Here is an 18508-nt window from a genome sequence, read left to right as displayed (position 1 = left end):
TTGCTCAAAATCATTTTTATTGCGTGTCTTTTATTAAGTTATTGAGAGTTTTTATCAAATTTTTAGTTCAAAACAAGAAAAAACGTTTACCATGACTACACCAAAACTACGTTAACTATAATACTCTGTAGCAACTGGTTGCAAGAGTATAAAAATTTAAATTTCCGAACAAAATGTACATGTATTCACTTGTGAAACCGACCGCTGTCGCCACCATGAAAAGAATTTCTGATGAAAAGATATTCCGAATTGCGGACCCGTGAATATTACGAACAAGAATACCCAGGCATGCCTTCGTTTTGCCATGACGTCACTTCGCCCATAAAAACTGGTTTGGATAACCAAAAAAATTTTCTGTATGAAAAAACTCAAAAAAGCAAGCTGCAACCCTTTGTATATAATTTCTCTTCCCGTACTACCTTGCGAAATATACAAAAATATTATTTTCTTTTAAAGTGTTGGCATATGTCTGTAAAAGTTACACGAAAATGTCTTTTGTATAACTTTTTACTCATTTTCATCAGAATTACCCTCCTGTGGGTGCATTTTACGAAACTAATCCATCAACTGAAGGTGTGAGTAGAAAAGCTCCTCTGCTGACCGCATCCATTAACTCAATATGTCTTCTTCGGCGTTCATTGTCTGCTCACTCCTCCATCGCCACCCACATTTTTTTACAGCCATAGCGTTGGTGACCTTTCTACTCGTGTCATCCCATGCTCTTCTCTTGCACGTTTCTGCTCAATTTTGTTTGTCGCATTACTTTACGTTCGGTCCTCTGCAATTTATTAGTTTGCACGCCGGTTATTATGGTCTACCACATGGTAAATAGCGACAAACACTCACACTCACACAGACCCATAAACAAACACGCGCAAGTAAAGGCACACGGCCGCAGTTGGTTTAACGACATTCAGCCACTCCACCCAAATGACAACAACAAACAATTAAATAGACAATGCTGACAGGCTAGCAAAGTCAGAGGATCGGCAAGGCTGCCATTTATTTACAACAACAGCAATTAAAAGTATTCCAGAGCAATGGCAACACTAAACATTGTTGCTGACTGAGCTGGATATATGTATAGACATATATAAGTATTTGTATGTATGTGTGTTTATACCAGCATTATTGTTTTTGTTTTAATTACAGTGTGTGCATACTTTTTTCTAATTGCTTGTTGTTTTGCTCTTGCAATTGTCTGTCCTTAAGTTTCACGTTGTTGTTTCATACTATATTTAATCAACATATTTCTATTGTTTTTGCCTTGCCGCTTTCGTAAAGCGATTAATGGCAAATGCGAAACGACTGCTTGGGGACAAAAAGTCCCGTTAATATTTGCCAATACACAAAAACCGCCTTTAAAAGCCGCGTGTGGCCGAAAGGGGGTGCGTCTATGAGAAAGGAGTAGCTGAAGTGAAAGTGTCGCCCTTGCTTTCACTTTTATCATTCTCGCCTCTCACTTACCATAAAATATACTTTCAGTTTTCTCACGTCCTTTGTGCCGTCCGCGGCGTGGCTTTAACTCGAATTTGCAGTCGCGTATTTTTTGTTAAACCGGAAAGTATTTTATTTTGCGGAAATGTCTCTATGCGGATGCGTCGGCTATCGCGTAGTTCGGCTATGCATATACGAGTATACGCTTTTCACACGTGTTGCTTCCGTCTCATATGTGAGTGTAAGTTTGTGTGAACAGATTGTGAAAAATAACTTTTAAAAACTTAAAGTTCGAAGAAAATAAAAATTAAATTGAAAATGTGGAAAAAGCAAGAAAGTTCAAAAAGATGTGGAAAAATTAATAAAAATGGTTAAAACAAGTAGTAAAAATTATTGAAAAAAGTGAAAATTGTGAAAGTGAAAAAAATTATTATCTTAATTTATATGCAAATACATACTTTTCCAAAAACAACGCAAACTTGAAAATTCTATATTACGTGAGGAAATCAAAAAATTTTAAATTAAATTTCTGTTTGTACAAAAACAGTACCTCCGCGTTGACAGTAGAACTTCTTACAGGATCATCTGAAATAAAAAGAAGAAAATACGTGCTTTAGTAAGAATCATAAACTACATAGTAAATGAAGAAAGAATAATAAAAATTGTATTAATGGCCGACGTTTTCACAAAAAATGCAAATTTTGGAAATTTTTTGTTTTGTTTCAACACCTTATACGAGGGCTGCTATATATGTATATTTCTGGCCTAATAATGAAAATGGTTTTTTTTGTTTTTTTTTTCATTGGATTTGGCTCGTCTTGGAAGACCCGCACGGTCAATTGCTGTTTTGTTTCGGGCTCATAGGCATAGATCCATGATTCGTCACCTGTGACGATATCACTAACGTCTTTTGAAGCACCGCGATTGTATTTTTTCAGCATTTCTTTACACCAATCCACACGAGCCTTTTTTTGAGCGATTGTCAAATTGTGCGGGATCCAACGAGAACAAACCTTTTTTACGGCCAGGTGTTCATGCAATATCGAATGTATGCTGGTGGGAGAAATGCATAGGCATGCCTCTATCTGAAGCTATGTTACATGACGGTCTTGCATTATCAGTTCACGTGCGGCATCGATGTTTTCTGGCACAACGGCTGTTTTTGGACGACCTTCACGGAATTCGTCTTTGAGCAAGCGTCGGCCACGATTGAATTCGTTGTAACAGTTTTTCACAGTGCTATAGGATGGTGCTTCATAGCCATACAAAGATTTTAGTTCATCGATGCACTCTTGTCGTGATAATCCACGTCGAAAGTTGTGAAAAATGATCGCACGAAAATGTTCACGAGTTAATTCCATTTTTTGGCCATGATGAATTTTTTAATTCCCTGTAAATAAAACAATTCACGATTAAATGACAAAACGTTCTGAGTGATGTTATGCTAAAAAATGTCAAACTTTCCAAGGGAAATGTCAGATTGCACCTGGCAACACTTAGTGTTGCCTAGTCCAGAAATGTATATAGCAGCCTATGTAAATTACAGCTCGAAGTCCTGTGTAAAATTTCATTAAGATTGATTAAGTAGTTCACGATAAATCTGAACAACCGAATTCGAAAACACAGTTTTGATAACACGGAACTTTTCATGGCTGCATATCAGAAACTATTACAAACATTAATAACAAAATCAATTTTTTGATGACGGGAAACCCATCTACTCAAAGGAGTAATAAAACAAATCTTTATTATCACCTTCACAATAGGTTCCTAAGCCAATACAAGCATGCCAACGCTTTCTGATTTCAGCGATGTAGTCAATCGTCTTTTTCGCAACCTCTAATCGGGGTTTTTTGTGACGCTATCGTTATTAACAGAGTTCAATGCACGACATGCATGAGGCAACCATGTTTTCGACGACTTCACGTCATTCCCTTGTGGGACTCAAATACCTGTCTTCACGATAAAATAGACTCTTCAATTCGCTTCTGCAACCTGCAAATAAAAATCCGATTTCGCTTATTTTCACATCGGTTATGTCACACCTATTGCATTAAAATACCAATCCGCCAAAAATACCAATTTTTTTTACAATTACTGCAAATCAAAACTTTTATTTGCTTACTACAAGACTGAATTATAAAAGAAGTAAGAAAAGGCTAAGTTCGGGTGGAACTTGCAAGAATCAAAGCCAGGGAAATACTTTAAGTTGCAAAACCAATCATGTAGAATAAAGTCAGCCGGATTTTCAAAAATCCTGATATTAGTTATATAGGGGCCAGGCCAAGTTTTAACTCACGTTTATCTATTTTAAGCACAAAAATACACTGTTATAAATAAAACAGGCTATCTTATTTTCACTGGCATAACCCACATAATGACCGATACATATATACGGTACAAAGTCACCCAAAAGTTCTGAAATCTTTATGTAAGGTATTTTACAAATATATGGGGGCTAATAGAAGTATTAGTTCGATTCAACCAATTTCAGTAAAAAGTGGGCGGAGTCACGCCCATTGTCCAATTTTCACAACGGCTCCCATTAAGCTTTCTCATACCCTCTCGGTAGTAAAATTTAATGTCTCTGGCGTATTTAGTTATTAGCAGTAGTAGTTTTTTACAGTACCTTTATATGGAGAGTGAGCGGGGTTATCCTCCCATTTCCTCCATTTTGTCACTGTCGGTAGAAATTCTTATAAGATTTGTACTCAGCAAACTTGATTGTTGTAGCTTAAGTAGTTTAGGAGATATGTACTTTAAACTTGTTAGAGGACGGAGCCACGCCCACTTTTTCAACAAATTGTTCCCACAGGTGCCCCTTTTTACTGCGATTGTTTGGTGATACGTACAACCGTCAGGTGAACAAAACTATAATATTCTGTAGCAACTGGTTGCAAGAATATAATAAACCAGAGTGCAAGCGTTAAGTAGCCTTACTAAAAGGAAAATGGCAGCAAGAAATTTCAAGAATGTAAAAAGAAGTATAAATCATTGGCCGCAAACTCGGTGACACAAAACAACCATTAAAACAATAATACTACTGACCCATGAAGCCACTTTTACGGCCACAACAGCCTCTGCCCAATCAAAAGCAGCAAAGCAAGTCGCCAGATAAACACTCGCATCACAAAAAATCTGTATATTTGCAAGAAAAATATGACGAAATGTTTCACTTAATATACGCTATAAAATAACTCTCTAGTACTATGGGTGTATCTATGTTTAGATAATATAAATTTCACTTGAAGATTTATCGCGGTGATCTCTTGAGGGATTTTCCAAAGCGATGTGAATGAATGAATGGAAGCCTACAAGCGGATATCATTGACCTTACGTTTATTACAGCCGTCGGCAGTCGTTGTCACATTCCTGCCACATTGCCACTTTTGCACTTGCCTATACAGTGTCTTTCATTCTTCTTCGCTTTTCGAGTTTTTGAATATTTTTTTTTGAGTTCCATTTGGTGTGTGCACTGTTGGTTAGAAGTGTTTGCGGTATTTGTAAAGCTTATAATCCTATTATGGATAGTGGACATTCGGCGGTTAATCTTAGCGCAAGTGTGTTTCTGTTTGCCTATTGAACCGGTTTTTAATGCATTTACGTAGCTACAATTAAGCTGAAATTTTCCTCTCATTTTCAATTTTCAACAAATATAGATATTGAAGGCTAATGATTACATAGATTGATACGACGGATTATGAAGGTTTCAAACTTGCGAAAGTAATTGTTTTTAAGCTATAGCCAGCCAAATTTCTTGAAGACATCTTTTGAAATACGATGACTTAATTCCGAATATTCACTTTGTATGCCAACTACATGCCATATCACTCCGATAGCAATGCAGCTTCCGGAGAAGGAAACGATGTGTCAAAAACTTCTGATTAATACCTCAAAAGCTGAAAGATAGACGAACATGATCTCAAAGAGGCTTTGGGTTGCATTGAATCCCTCAAAGGCTTGAATGCCTATAATCCCTCCAGCGACATGGCCTTGTCATTCAGTAACCATACTTGCTAACGACTTCTAATGACAGATGAATCGGTTGGTTCATGTCGTAGGCTAGGCAGCGGACGATCTCTACTTTACGTATAGTATATCCCGCTTTGTCCTAATAGCTATCACCTCTAATAACAGTTAGGAATAGGAGTTTATTTCAACATGGATTAAAACGTCAAGGTTGGAAAGTCTCTATCGTGATGCACAAAGGGTTTGTATAAGCAGAATTCATGAAATATTAAGACGAATTCCATAGCAGTAAGCACAATAAAGCATCGCTATCATCGAAATAAACAGCAAAATGCATTCACCTTTAACATGCGTAAAACGATGAGGATCTCTGCTGCAGTAATGAAATGTAAAAGGATAAAGTTTATATTCTATTGTCTTCCACTTTAATGCGTTTCATTCATGTTTTATGAAAATATCACAACACCTAAAGATGAGAAAAAATAGCAGTGAGGTAGTGACTAACGACAACAATGAATTCGAAACAAAACAACAAGACAAAAGCTGCACAAGGGTCCAGTGATCCTAAATAACAATGACATATGTTACACATATCGACGTACTAAGCTGCACTGTAAGCATTTTACGAATTTGTACAATGCCAGATTATTCCTACTTTTCATACTAAAGTGCGCAACAAAATCATAAAGAGCTAATAACTAATAAGACAAGCGTTAGTTGCAAACAATTTATGGAAGAATTGTCGGAACGACAGATGTATTCCATAAGGACTTGATTTGAACATTTCTTCGGTGATTGTTTTATTTCGTTGCTTTAGACAATCATCTAAGCAAAAAAAAGTCTTCCACACAAGAACTTGATTTTGAGTTTGCGTTATCGGTGGTTCCGAGAAATTAATAGTTTCTTGGCGAGAAGAGGGTGTGTGCAGAATTTCAGCTTTATAAGTCAAAAACTGAGGAGCTAGTTCGTATAGACAAAGACGGACGGACTAATGGAGAAACAGACGGACATGGTTCAATCGACCACCCACGCTGACCATTTATATATACATATATAATTTATAGGATCTACAATGCAGGGTCTACAAATTGACCGGTGAAGGGCTTCAAAATAGTCGAACTTAACGTTTTTTCTTATTCTTATTTATGATCTATTGAAAGAGATTCATAATTTGTGCACTAAGGTGAAGGTTTTTTTAAGATAGTTAGAATTATCCCAGTTAAGTCAAACATTTACTGTTTTGTTCGAAAACATGTAAATTTTCACCAGTTCTATCATTTGCCATAAACAGGGACCATACCAATAACTTAATATTAGGTCGAGAATAAGAATGCACTTTACAACGGGAACTTCTGGCGAGCCGGTTGCGAAGTGTTTTGACTTAATTGAACACAAAAAGTGTTCAAATATACTTATGGGCGTTTATTTACTTCTTCAGTAAAATTGTTGAAATACAGGTCCAATAAAGAGCTTCACCAACTTTTCTCCACAAGTATCTGAAGCGGATGATACGACTTTGTTACGATTCAGCAGCGATTGGAAGTTGGAAATTTGATGTTTGAGGTTCTTTTGCGTTAAATCTTGTGACATCTAAAGATCGGGCTTCCTCTTATACAAAGCCTTATTTAAATAGTTCCTAAAGAATTCTTATGCAATGCTTAGCTCTTGTTCAATTTATTATTTAATAAATGCTTTCCACAATTGGCCTCCCAGAGCGTGGCCGCACTTTAACATCAAAATTATCGGCACGGAATCGACGAAAGCAAATATGTGCGTGGGTGTAAGAATATTTATTATAACAGCACGAATGTCGACTTTCCGAGTGTGTGTGTGTGTTACATCATCTCTGAATTCTTGTGTTTGCAAAACGCTATTGCCAGCAATTGACTTCGTTTGCGTATTTTTTACTTGCGAATGAACGCATAAGGTAAATAAAATAATGTAACAACAACAGGAACGACATTCGCCAATTGTGACATACCAATCGATATTTTTTAGTATTTTATAGTTGCATATACACACGTTCCAACATAAGTATTTGCCGAATTTTTTGTCGTTTTTGATGATTTTTGGCCTTCGAATGTCAATACAATTCAATTTTGAATTGAAAGGAAAAGTGCAGAAAAAATTGTTGGTATTCAATGGTGTTTTATTGATTTCTTTGCATTTTATTTCGCCCTTCAAAAAGTTTATGAATTGTCGAAGGCTGCTCAGCCAATTCAACTTTGATAACGATATACAACACCAACAAAAACAATTGTCTAAACATTGTCAAATAAATTTCAAAGAGTACAAAAATGTGCGGCTTTTAGCCTTGTTATGTGTCGACTTGCAATCCTCATTAGCAAAAATAACAATCAAGTACTTTAATTTCGGTTCTACCGAAGCAATAATACCCTACACAAATAAGAGTTCCCACACAATCACTTTATTCCGATCGTTCAGTTTGTATGACAGCTGTAAGCTACAGTGGATCGATATCGGCGATTCCGACAAATGAGCAAGTTCTTAGAGAGGGGAGAATGTGTACAAAATTTCAGAGCGATATTTCAAATACAGAGAAAACTGATGCACTAGTTTTTGTTCACTTTTCCTATCGAACCACGTTCTAGTAAATCATCGACATTTATAGCCACTTTATATTGCGGTATATCTGTACAAATGCTTTCGACTTTCTCATATACTATATTAGCTGAGCGACATTTTGGGACTTGTTTACACAGTAACTTAAAACGTGATTCTCTTTCTAGATCAACGACAACTGAACTGACAATGCATCAAAAGCTTTTCATTAACTGTCGGTAAACTCATCAATAGTGCATAGGTGAACTTAATTAAATTTTTGACAATGAAGCTCGATCAAGGACCAGTGTTTCTCGATGGTATGGTGAATTTCATCGAGGTCTTAGATTACTCTAAAACGAATTTCGGAAAGGTCAACCAAAATCAGTTGTTATTCCGTAAACTATTAATGTTGTGCGCAATTTGATATTGACAGATCGTCATGTGAACTATCACGAGATTCAGACAATTATGGGCATTAGTGTGACTGGCATATATTCAATTTGTTTATGTTGGATTCTACACAATTCGGAAATTGCTGAAAAAAGGGTTATGCGATTGTCATCGTGACATCTGTAGATTTACGTGTATGAATTCGAAAGTAAAGATTTGTCGACTGCATGGGTGTTTCATTATAAGCCGAGTCCAACAAAAGTTCTTCACGCACGAAGCACTTCCAAGACAATGATTGCCTGCTTTTAGAAAAAATGGACATGTCGCAAGCATACCTCTAGACTTAAACAAAACCCTAAATTCTGAGTGATATTTATTTATTTGCTAGTTGTTTTTCAAGAAATCAGGAAAACCAACCGTCGAAGATGGATCACTCTTCACCGCGACAGTGTTGGCTCTGACACATCGACTGAAACAATTGCTTTTTTGAGCACTCAAAACATCGATTTGATGTGTACTCCTGACTTGGCAGCGAATGGCTTCTTTTCATCCCTGACCGAGGGAATAAACTAAAAGCTCAACGTTTATCGACACCTACTATACATAGGCGGTTGATGCGTTCAAAAGACATGTTTTGGAGATGTATTAATCAGAGTGGCAAAAGTGCTTCGACAATTAGTTCAAACGCATACAAAAGTGTATAGATTGAAACGTTTCGGTAAAATTTTATCAATTTTAAAACAAAATTCAATGTTAGCTCTTTGTTCGAAGCTCATTTTCGCACCGATAACACAAACATACTGACACTTAAAACGCAATAACTTCACTACCAATCATTGAAATGTCATAAAATTCTCACTCAGATGGCGCTAGATTCAATAAGTTCTGTTAGGGTATAAATATTACTTGGAGTACATACATACAAGTATATTTATACATATATAGTTATGATATTGCTGTAAACCACCGAGGCTGCTGGTGGTTTGACATTTCCGCTACTTCCTCTACTACTGGCTCTTCGACTATACCTGCGACCGACAGGCAGTAAGTGAGTGAGTGAATGTATATAGATTTATACGTGAGTAATGTCATTACTACCAGTTAGTTATAACCGCTATTAAGCCACTGTCGCCACATTTCAAAGTCAATGGCTTGTGTGTCAGTCGCCATTACCAGTGTAATTGTTATTACATTAACACAGTTTACAGCTTCTCTTGTATTTGTTGTTATTGTAATTTAATAACTTGTTGCATTTCCGCATTCACATATAGTATGAATTGCCCTGTCGGATTATAACTGAGGCTTGAGTTGACCTAATCATCAGGTGTGCATTTACGTTGTGTACGCATTTGTCTGTCCGTACTTGTTTCTGCATGAGTGCGGCCAAAAAATTATGAAAGCCTAATGTTCATACTTTCGAAGTTAGCTTAACCCAGGAATTTTAGTCTATTCGAAATTATTAAACATATGCGTTAAAGTATTTGTGTGTGTGTTTCTAAAGCTTTTTATCTGTTTCCTAATATTATATGCAATTTGCGTATACATTGTTGTGTGCATGAATATTTATGATAATATTTTTTCGTGAATTTCAAATTAGCAAGGTCAGTTATGAATTAATAAGCTAAATTGTCGTTAGAGTTGGCATAACACGTATACGACTTTTAAATAAATGCTGATTATTTGGTATACATTTTGCTAATAATTTACCAGGCTAAGTGGGGTTTTTACTGTTCAGGGTATAAGAAGAAAAGAAGGAGAAAAGATTAAATATTTAAAGCTCCTCCACTGTCGGGACTCCGGCCTTCTTTGTAGGAAACAAATCTAAACATTGTATGAAAAAACAGAAATTAAAATATTGGTGGTTTTATAATAAGCTGACTTTTAGTCAAAATTTTTGGATGGTAGGTACGCTTTGAAAAATAGTTAAGATATAAATCAAAAAATATACTATATTATGATGTTTTTAAAGGTAAACACCATCGTAATATGCAAGAAAAATGATAAATTAACTTTTTCAGTTATCAATTTTTGAGGATTATCAGTTTCTTCTCCTTTATTGGAATAGAACAGCTTACAATACAACAGCGCGCCAGTCGCTCTTACTTTTAGCTGTTTGGCGCCAATTGGAGATTCCAAGTATAGACAGGTCCTTCTCTACCTCTACCAACGGAATAGAGGTATTGCTCTCAGTGCTGCGTCGAATACTCTCAGACCTATAATGCCTCTAGAGCTTTTGGTATTGCTCAACGTCAGTTTATACAGCCGTATTAGCTCTGCGTGCTGTCAAAAGCAAACTGGAAATCAAAAAAGAGGTGGTGTGTGTCCATCGTCTTTTCACAGGTCTTTTCCAAGATGAAGGGCATAATGAATATCTGGTCAGATGTTAATTTCCCAGGCCCAAAGCCACACTGAAAATGTCCAATCAGTTTGTTGACGGTGGGCTTTTCTTAATATTCTACAAAGAAACTGATGCATTCTCCTTATCAGTTCTTCAATTTGTCGTTCTTTAGACAGCTGATTGCTATTCGAACTTCTTTACGGTCGGGCAATGGAACGTCCGCTCCATCGTCACCGGTTGGGGAATCAGGTTCACCATCCCCAGTTATGCTTTTACTGTCATTTAGCAGACTGAGGAAATATTCCCTCCAAAATTTTAGTATTCTCTGGGCACTAAAGCATCAGTAGATCACCTCGGGAGGTGCTACAAGAGTACGTGTATGTTCCGTTTAAAAAAATTCTGCGTATTTCGGCCTCTCTCTTTTCCACTCTGCAAATGCTTCTCGTTTCCCTCTTCAACTCTCCGTATCTATCCCATCCCGCACGTGTTGTGGTCGTAACGTTGCGATGTAAGCAGTCTGTTTTCTCTCGTCTACGACATTGCACTCCTCTTTGTACTAGATGTTCTTTTTCATTTTCTGAAAATCCATAGTTTCGTTTGCAGCCGTACGTAAGTAGCTTGAAATGCCATCTAACAGTTGCCTTATATCGAGTTTAGATATATATAAATATCAAAAAAAAAAGAATGACAATAACTTAATTCCAACTAAAATATGTTAGTTAAGTCTTATGTTAGAATTCAAGCTTATAAACACATTTTAGAGATTAATGGCAGTAAACAGAGCTGTAGTCGCAAATTCTCATAACGAAATTTAACGCATTTATGATGCATATATGCTGACTTGTACTGTTTGGCAACTGAAATGTGCTTAGCCTAAGTAAGAGTGCTCTGCATGTAAGCACTAAAGTATGAAAGTGACATTATACTCGGGCAAATAACAGCACATATGAGGAGAAACGTTCGCAAATGCACAAATTATATAAAATCATATACAGAGTCTGTTAGTTGGAAGATTGTTTTTTGAATGGAAGACTCTACTGCCATTGTCACATATTAAAAGCAATAACAAAGAGTCTTTCCCAAATGCGCACCACCAACACGATGTATGCACATGTGTTTCATATAAGTCGCATAAGCAAAAATATTGTGCCACAGGCAGTCATCGCGGCTGCTGACCTGATCCACTTCAGTTTCTTGCCACCACAATAGCGACCTCAGCGCGAATGAGCGTGGTTGGCGTAAAAAGCCAAAAACACCATATTGGCGTTGTTGTTATTTTTGCAGTTACTCTATTATTGCTTGTGTGAAGACTTTAACCCCCCTTTAGAAATCGCTATATACTAAGTCGCCTAACTATTTGGTTGGCGATAAATGCGTTTAGATGCGGGTTGGCGTTGCGTATGAGTGACTTAAGTATATTCTTGTGTATGCAATATGCATATATCATATGTATATGCAGGCGAGAATGATAATATAAGTATGTACACTACACATTTGTACATTATATAATGTAATAACTTAAAGCATTCTATGGAAATGCGTGGACGTTGGCATGATGATTATGAGTAATCGTAAAAAGTGTGGAATTAATGTGAGAAAGAAGTTATGAATGAAGGCGTAAATGCAGTTATTTGTACCGCAAATGTATGTGTGGGTGTCATTACATATAAAGGTGAGTTTTTTGTGACAATCAGGCTATAATGAAATGCTTTAGTACGCTGGAGAAAATTTTGTTAACGAGAGAGATGTTAAATCGTAGCTCTTTAGTCAGGTAATAAAATATATATAAAAGGAAAAAAGAAAATAATTTTTTTTCATTGCGAAGAGAAAAGCAATTTAATACAGAATAAGATAAAAACTTCCACTCAAATTATCCCATTTTCATACAGCATAATCTACAAATTTTGCGTGGTAAAATCGAAATTAGAACTTAATTACAGATATGCTTGATTCAGTCGTAAAGAATAAATATAAGCTTTATTTGCGTTAAATATTGCAACTTTACTACTAGGTAACATGATCAAATATCTTGGTCTCATGCTGGACTCCACTCAGCGGTGGAAACAGCAAGTTGACTTGACCTTGGTCAAAGCGACTAAAGCACTAATGGTGTGCAATTAGCTATAAGGCTGAATGGAATGATTCCACTCTTGATCTACTGTTTAGGAATAGTACAATCTAGTGATACACTGACGGCTCGAAAACGTCGGAGATACGGAAAGATTTCCGAGCATTTTTCAAACAGAAGTCTTTGCCATATGTCGGTGCATGGAGATAAATATCCAACGCACCTACCGCAATCAACATATAAACATACAGCGATCAAGGGGCAATAAAATCAGTCTCTTTCTACGGGATCAAGTCGCTACTTGTGGAGAAGTGTAGAGAACGGCTGAACAGCTTAGCGGAACGTAATCAAGTGCACCTAATTTGGGTGCCCGGTCACAAGGGTATAGCCGGTAACGAACTGACTGATGAGTTCACTCGCTCCTCAGCATCCACTAACATGATAGCACATAAACCCTTCACTGAAGTGAGTCTCCATACCAGAAAAAAGTTGCTCCGGGACGAAGAAGGAGCAGACATACGGCATGCCAAGTTGCTAATGGGGGTACAATCTGTGCAGATTTAAATATGCAATCGAACTCCCAAGAATAAACTAAGACTAATGGTGGCATTTTACACTGACCACTGCAAGCTGAATAAGCGTTTGGACTCATATCACAAGCGCATGTACTTAAAATCAGACAGTTAGTAGTATGATAATTTATTCAGGTACTAAGTGAGCACATCATACTAACCAGATGTTATTATTATAGATAAAGTTTTGCGTACCTCTTCGTCGGTTTCAAATTTGCTTATGACAGCACGAAAAGGAGCGATGTCTGAGTTTGGTGAAGAATTCGAGCAGCAGAACTAAATAGAGAAAGTACAATATTTTACAAGAGTGTAGACCTGCTGACGTATCCCGATGGCATCGCTATCATTGAACATAACAAACGTACATTTGCGACTTGGCTCCCACGTCACTGTTGATAGTCAAAACTTCAAAGTCGTAGATAATTTCGTTTATCTTGGAACCAGCATTAAAACCAAAAACAGTGTCAGCCTCAAAATCCAACGCAGAATAACTCTTGCTAACAGATGCTTCTTCGAACTGAGTAGGCAATTGAGAAGTAAAATCCTCTCGACGAACAACGATGAATTATGAAATAATAAAACACTGATCTGTAAGAAATATACGACGACATATACATACATAGTGCGAATTAAGAAACAGCCGCTATGCTGACTAGATTATGTCGTTCGAATGGACGAAGACACTCCAGCTGTAAGAGTGTTCCACGCTATACCAGAGAAAGGAGAAGGCTTCTGCAAAATTTTTGCATCGAAAATAAGCAGCGTCCAATGTCACACTTATTGACATATTGAGATCAAACTCACATCACCATCACATCTACCAACAGTAGGTTGTGTCAATTCAGAAAAAGAATTTTATCGATCGGGTTTTTATGTGAAGTTTAAATGGACCAGTCCGATCAAATTTAATCAGATAGAATTTTTGACAATTATGCACCGGTACATAAAGGTTACTTTCTTCATTTGTAAACATAGTAGTACATGGTATTTTCTGCCATAGCCGCTCGCAGTAGCCCCTCATCCTCCTTAGTCACCTTTGAATGAAATTTTTCATTTTGTTGCCAATTGGCCATTGCCAGCGCTCATCTAAATTCAAAAGTCAGTCAACGGCTGCACATTCAATTCTATCATTTACATAACATATATGCGTATTTATACAAACATATGTTAATACGTAATACATATTTAAAATTTTACTATTAGTACTTGTAGTTATGCATAATTACAAATAGTTTTATTGTCAGCGAAGCACATAATTTATGCGTCAATTACAATGTAGATAATACTAATAGCGAAATATTACATTTTGTTTAAGTTTAAAACTAACTAACTAAACTGCTCACTATCGAATATGGCTTACGGATATTAATTATTGTGAGAGACAACAACAAATAACAGTTAAAATAGTTTATGGCTGCGTTTAAGGGTCAATGTGCCCTTTTTTGGAAGTTCAGAATGAAGCCACCAACATTTCGAATGTCAAGGATTGACAATGAAACGAGAAACTAAACAAAATGCTTGCAATATAGCGTATATGTATATACAAATTATATACAACAACACTTTTGGGAGCGAAATGGCTTAGGAAGCGATCCAACCAGCATAAAAATTACATGGAAACAGACACACATAGTTACATATATGTATACTTAGGTTCACGTGTGAGCACGTGCTTGCTGTCAGTAGTATACATAACTACATACATGCATATAGATTTGTTCGTAGAACTACATATGTAGGTATGTACATATATATTATGTTTAAACCACAACAGGTACGCCCAGCATAGTTCAAAGCACCTCATTGCCCGCATAGCTAACACACAACACGAATTCAACAACAGCAAAAATCATATAAAATATGTTCCAGTAGTACGAAGCAGTAGTAATCCAACAACAACAAAACCTACTAGTCAGCAAGTCAACAACAATTTTGTGATACAAAATAGCTGCCCAATGGTGCACTCATTTGCCACTCCAGGCACGTGCTCTCCAAATGTGTCCACCAAGTGGTGATTTCGGTGTGCCGTGACGACAATGAATAATACAGAAGCATTCGTTTATTCAATAGTACTCTCATGAGTATTCCGTTCGATTCGATTCGATTTGATTGACCAGCAGCTTGTTGAGCTTGAATGGTTGCACTTGTGTATGTTGCATGAGTGTAGTAATAATATATACGTATGTATGTATGTGTGTGTGGGAGTATATTTGTATGTATGGATGGGTGTATTGGACTGTTTGTACATACTCAGTATTCTGTCAATTTATTAGCTCTGATTGCCGTCTTTAGTTTCAATTGAATATTTTTCATAATCTTCGTTTATGCTAATGACAACGCAGTGTTGCATTTCAATTATTTACCAACAATTGTGATAATATTTTTTTTTTTGCATGGATCAAATATTTCAAAAAGAAATATGAATTTTTGACAATTATTGCGGTGTAGGTCAGTTATTTGGCTTTGAATTGACAATTACCGTTTCCTGAATAAATAAATATTTTTTAATAACTTATCAATTTTAAATGCAGTGGAGGGCAACATATATACAGTGTATAGGTGTGGCTGTTGGTCAAATGAATATTTGAATAATTACATACTTAAATAAGGATCCTTTTGGTTTATAAATAATTGTAAAGGAAACTTGAAATTTAACGAGGATACACTAGTCGTTGGCATTTATTTTGTGAAGAATTTATCTTATTATTATTATTATTAGCCGTAGCTACGCCTGGGATGGTCCATCCGTTCATCCAAATTTCCGATAACTCGTTTGAGCATTTCGACTAGTAACTGGCGAATGACACGCGCGATATTTCAGCTCCAAGGCCTACCTATCTACTCACTACTCCATTGATTGATGCGATATGTGGGAAGTGGCGCCATCTCATTGAAACTAAGTATCACCGAGATCAAGCTTCCATTTTAGGCATCAAAGAGTGGGTTAACTGTCGCCTTTAGCGGTTACGTCCTCACCGTAATCGTTATCAAAAAATATGGACCCTCGCCACACCAAATCGTTGCCTTTTCTGGATGAAATGGCAGCTCTTGAATCTCTTCAGGTTGCTTTTTATCCTAAATGTGGCAATCTTGCTTTTTTACATACCAATTGAGCCAGAAATTGATCTCATCGCTGAACAAATTTTGACTCGAAAACGTCGGATCTTCTTGCAACTTTCCAAGATGCCACTTGAAAAGATTGTGCGGCTTCAGTTCTTCCACAAGTTGTAATTTGTACGCTTCCAATTTAAGATCTCGACCTAAAATGAGTTAAGTCGTTCCTTCGCGTTGCTGCGAACGTCGTTAGAAAGTTTTGTAAGAAGCGTTGTAAACGGTATAGAACCAAAAATTAGAGATTGTTCAAATTTCTGTTAAAAACGTAATAGGCTATGTTTTCCAACTTTAGTTTCAAATCTTGATTTCCAAACGGTTAATCATCTGCCACTATTAAATTGGGTATATTGCTTCTAAGGCACTGTTGGTTGGGTTTTGAGTTTTTTGCTGGATGGGAATATTGTTGAAAGATCCAATCCTCTCCGTCGTAGATAGTTTTGCTTAACTGATTTACCAAGTCTTCTCAAAATCTTGCTTTTACACTTTTTCCCCAGTTTTATATTCTTTTTCAGAGAAGTGAAGGAGGGTAACACCTTTATACGAGACTCCTTAACCAAACCATCGCAGCAGCTAGATGGTAGACCCGTTGAAGCCTTGGTATAACCTTTTATCGCTCTTGGAAGTTTTTAGTACATTTTGTCGTTTTGCAAACTTTACCAGAAAAATATACGATCACTTCTATAGCTTGACCACTGATGAAGCTGCTTACATCTGTTCAGGCTAATTTGCTTCAAACGCGTGGTCAGAAGATAATCAGTTACCCGACAATAAACTTTCGTGTGGAAATCATCTTGAATAAATGTCAAGATACTGGCCGATATACAATATATTATATATTTTTTGTTTTAAATAATGCGTTCGCAAATAGTTTTTTCATCAAAAACGGAAAACGTTCAAAAGTGCGGGAAACAAGCTTTACGTTTTTTGAGAAGCTCGAAGTTGTCTTCTATATCTAATTTGATTACTTTAAGTTGATCTAAAGCTATGATTACCTTATGTACCGTAGTCGGTTAAAATGTTGTATCTCTGATTCGTAAGCGTATATATGGTAAATTTGCCATTTTGGTGTCAACATGTTTGTTGGGTATAAAGCGCCAAAGCCATTTACATTGAGTCCGGTATATCGGTAGTGGAATTTTGATGTCTTTTTTGTTCTACGTATTGTGATATATAATGTTGGAGATCCTTTTCGTCTGAAATAGATAGAAGGGAACTTGGCTACTGAATTCGCAGTGTTCTGCTTATGAAGTGGTGGTTCATATGGTATTAATGTGGGTTTTGCTCGTTAAGACGGTATCCTCTACAACATTCATTGATTAGATTAATTTTTTAGTACCGAAGTTGCTTTCTCAAAGCAGAATTGATGCCGAGGTCGATTATTTTTAGGTTATCTGTGAGATTATGCTATTATCTGATGATTATGTTATAAGTGAAAACAAGGTACAAATACATCTTTAGACCTTTCTTATAATTCTTCCCATTCTTCATGACGCTTTGTAGCGAAACAACTATCTGCCACATGAGCACGCCAGTGGGAGTGGCTATGCCCAATTATCGTCTTAACTTGACCAGTCTACGGCGTTATTTATTTCATTTTATTTTTAATTGCTTACTCTAATCCTTATAAAGTAAACGATAATTACGAATAATAATCGGTGTCACTTCATAAATCTCAAAATCACCTATTAATTAATTCGAACAATTTTATGCAAATGATTTTGAAATAATTTTAAAATTAAACTCGTTGAAATAAGCGAAAACAAGATTTAGGAACTTACACAAAACAACAAAAACATTGGAAATGTATTTCCATCAAACGCTTGAGCCACGTTTGCCGCCAGCAATGACGACAAGTTGCTGTGCAAATGTTGACAGCAGCAACAACAAGCTTAGAAAACTACAACAACAACAACAAAAACAAAAACCAGAATAAAGTTTATTGTATAAAATAAATAAATTCGTTGAAAAATTTAGTTGAAAATACTACAACAAAAACAACAACAATCCCAAAATCGTTGAATTACAAAAACTACAACAACAGCAGCGCTTATATTA

At 36.3% G+C, this 18508-nt stretch overlaps 1 protein-coding gene across 2 annotated transcripts in view; it reads left to right on the top strand.

The window, feature by feature from the left end:
- The window catches only part of LOC105228518 (cyclic nucleotide-gated cation channel subunit A), a 50790-nt gene that overhangs the window by 12722 nt on the left and 19560 nt on the right, over positions 1-18508 (top strand). The gene's annotated exons all lie outside the window — the stretch shown is intronic.

This window comes from Bactrocera dorsalis, chromosome 3 (assembly GCF_023373825.1).
Source record: "Bactrocera dorsalis isolate Fly_Bdor chromosome 3, ASM2337382v1, whole genome shotgun sequence".
Classification (NCBI taxonomy): domain Eukaryota; kingdom Metazoa; phylum Arthropoda; class Insecta; order Diptera; family Tephritidae; genus Bactrocera; species Bactrocera dorsalis.
The sequence above is the reverse complement of the archived record's forward strand: the minus strand, read 5'-3'. Positions and strand labels throughout refer to the sequence as shown.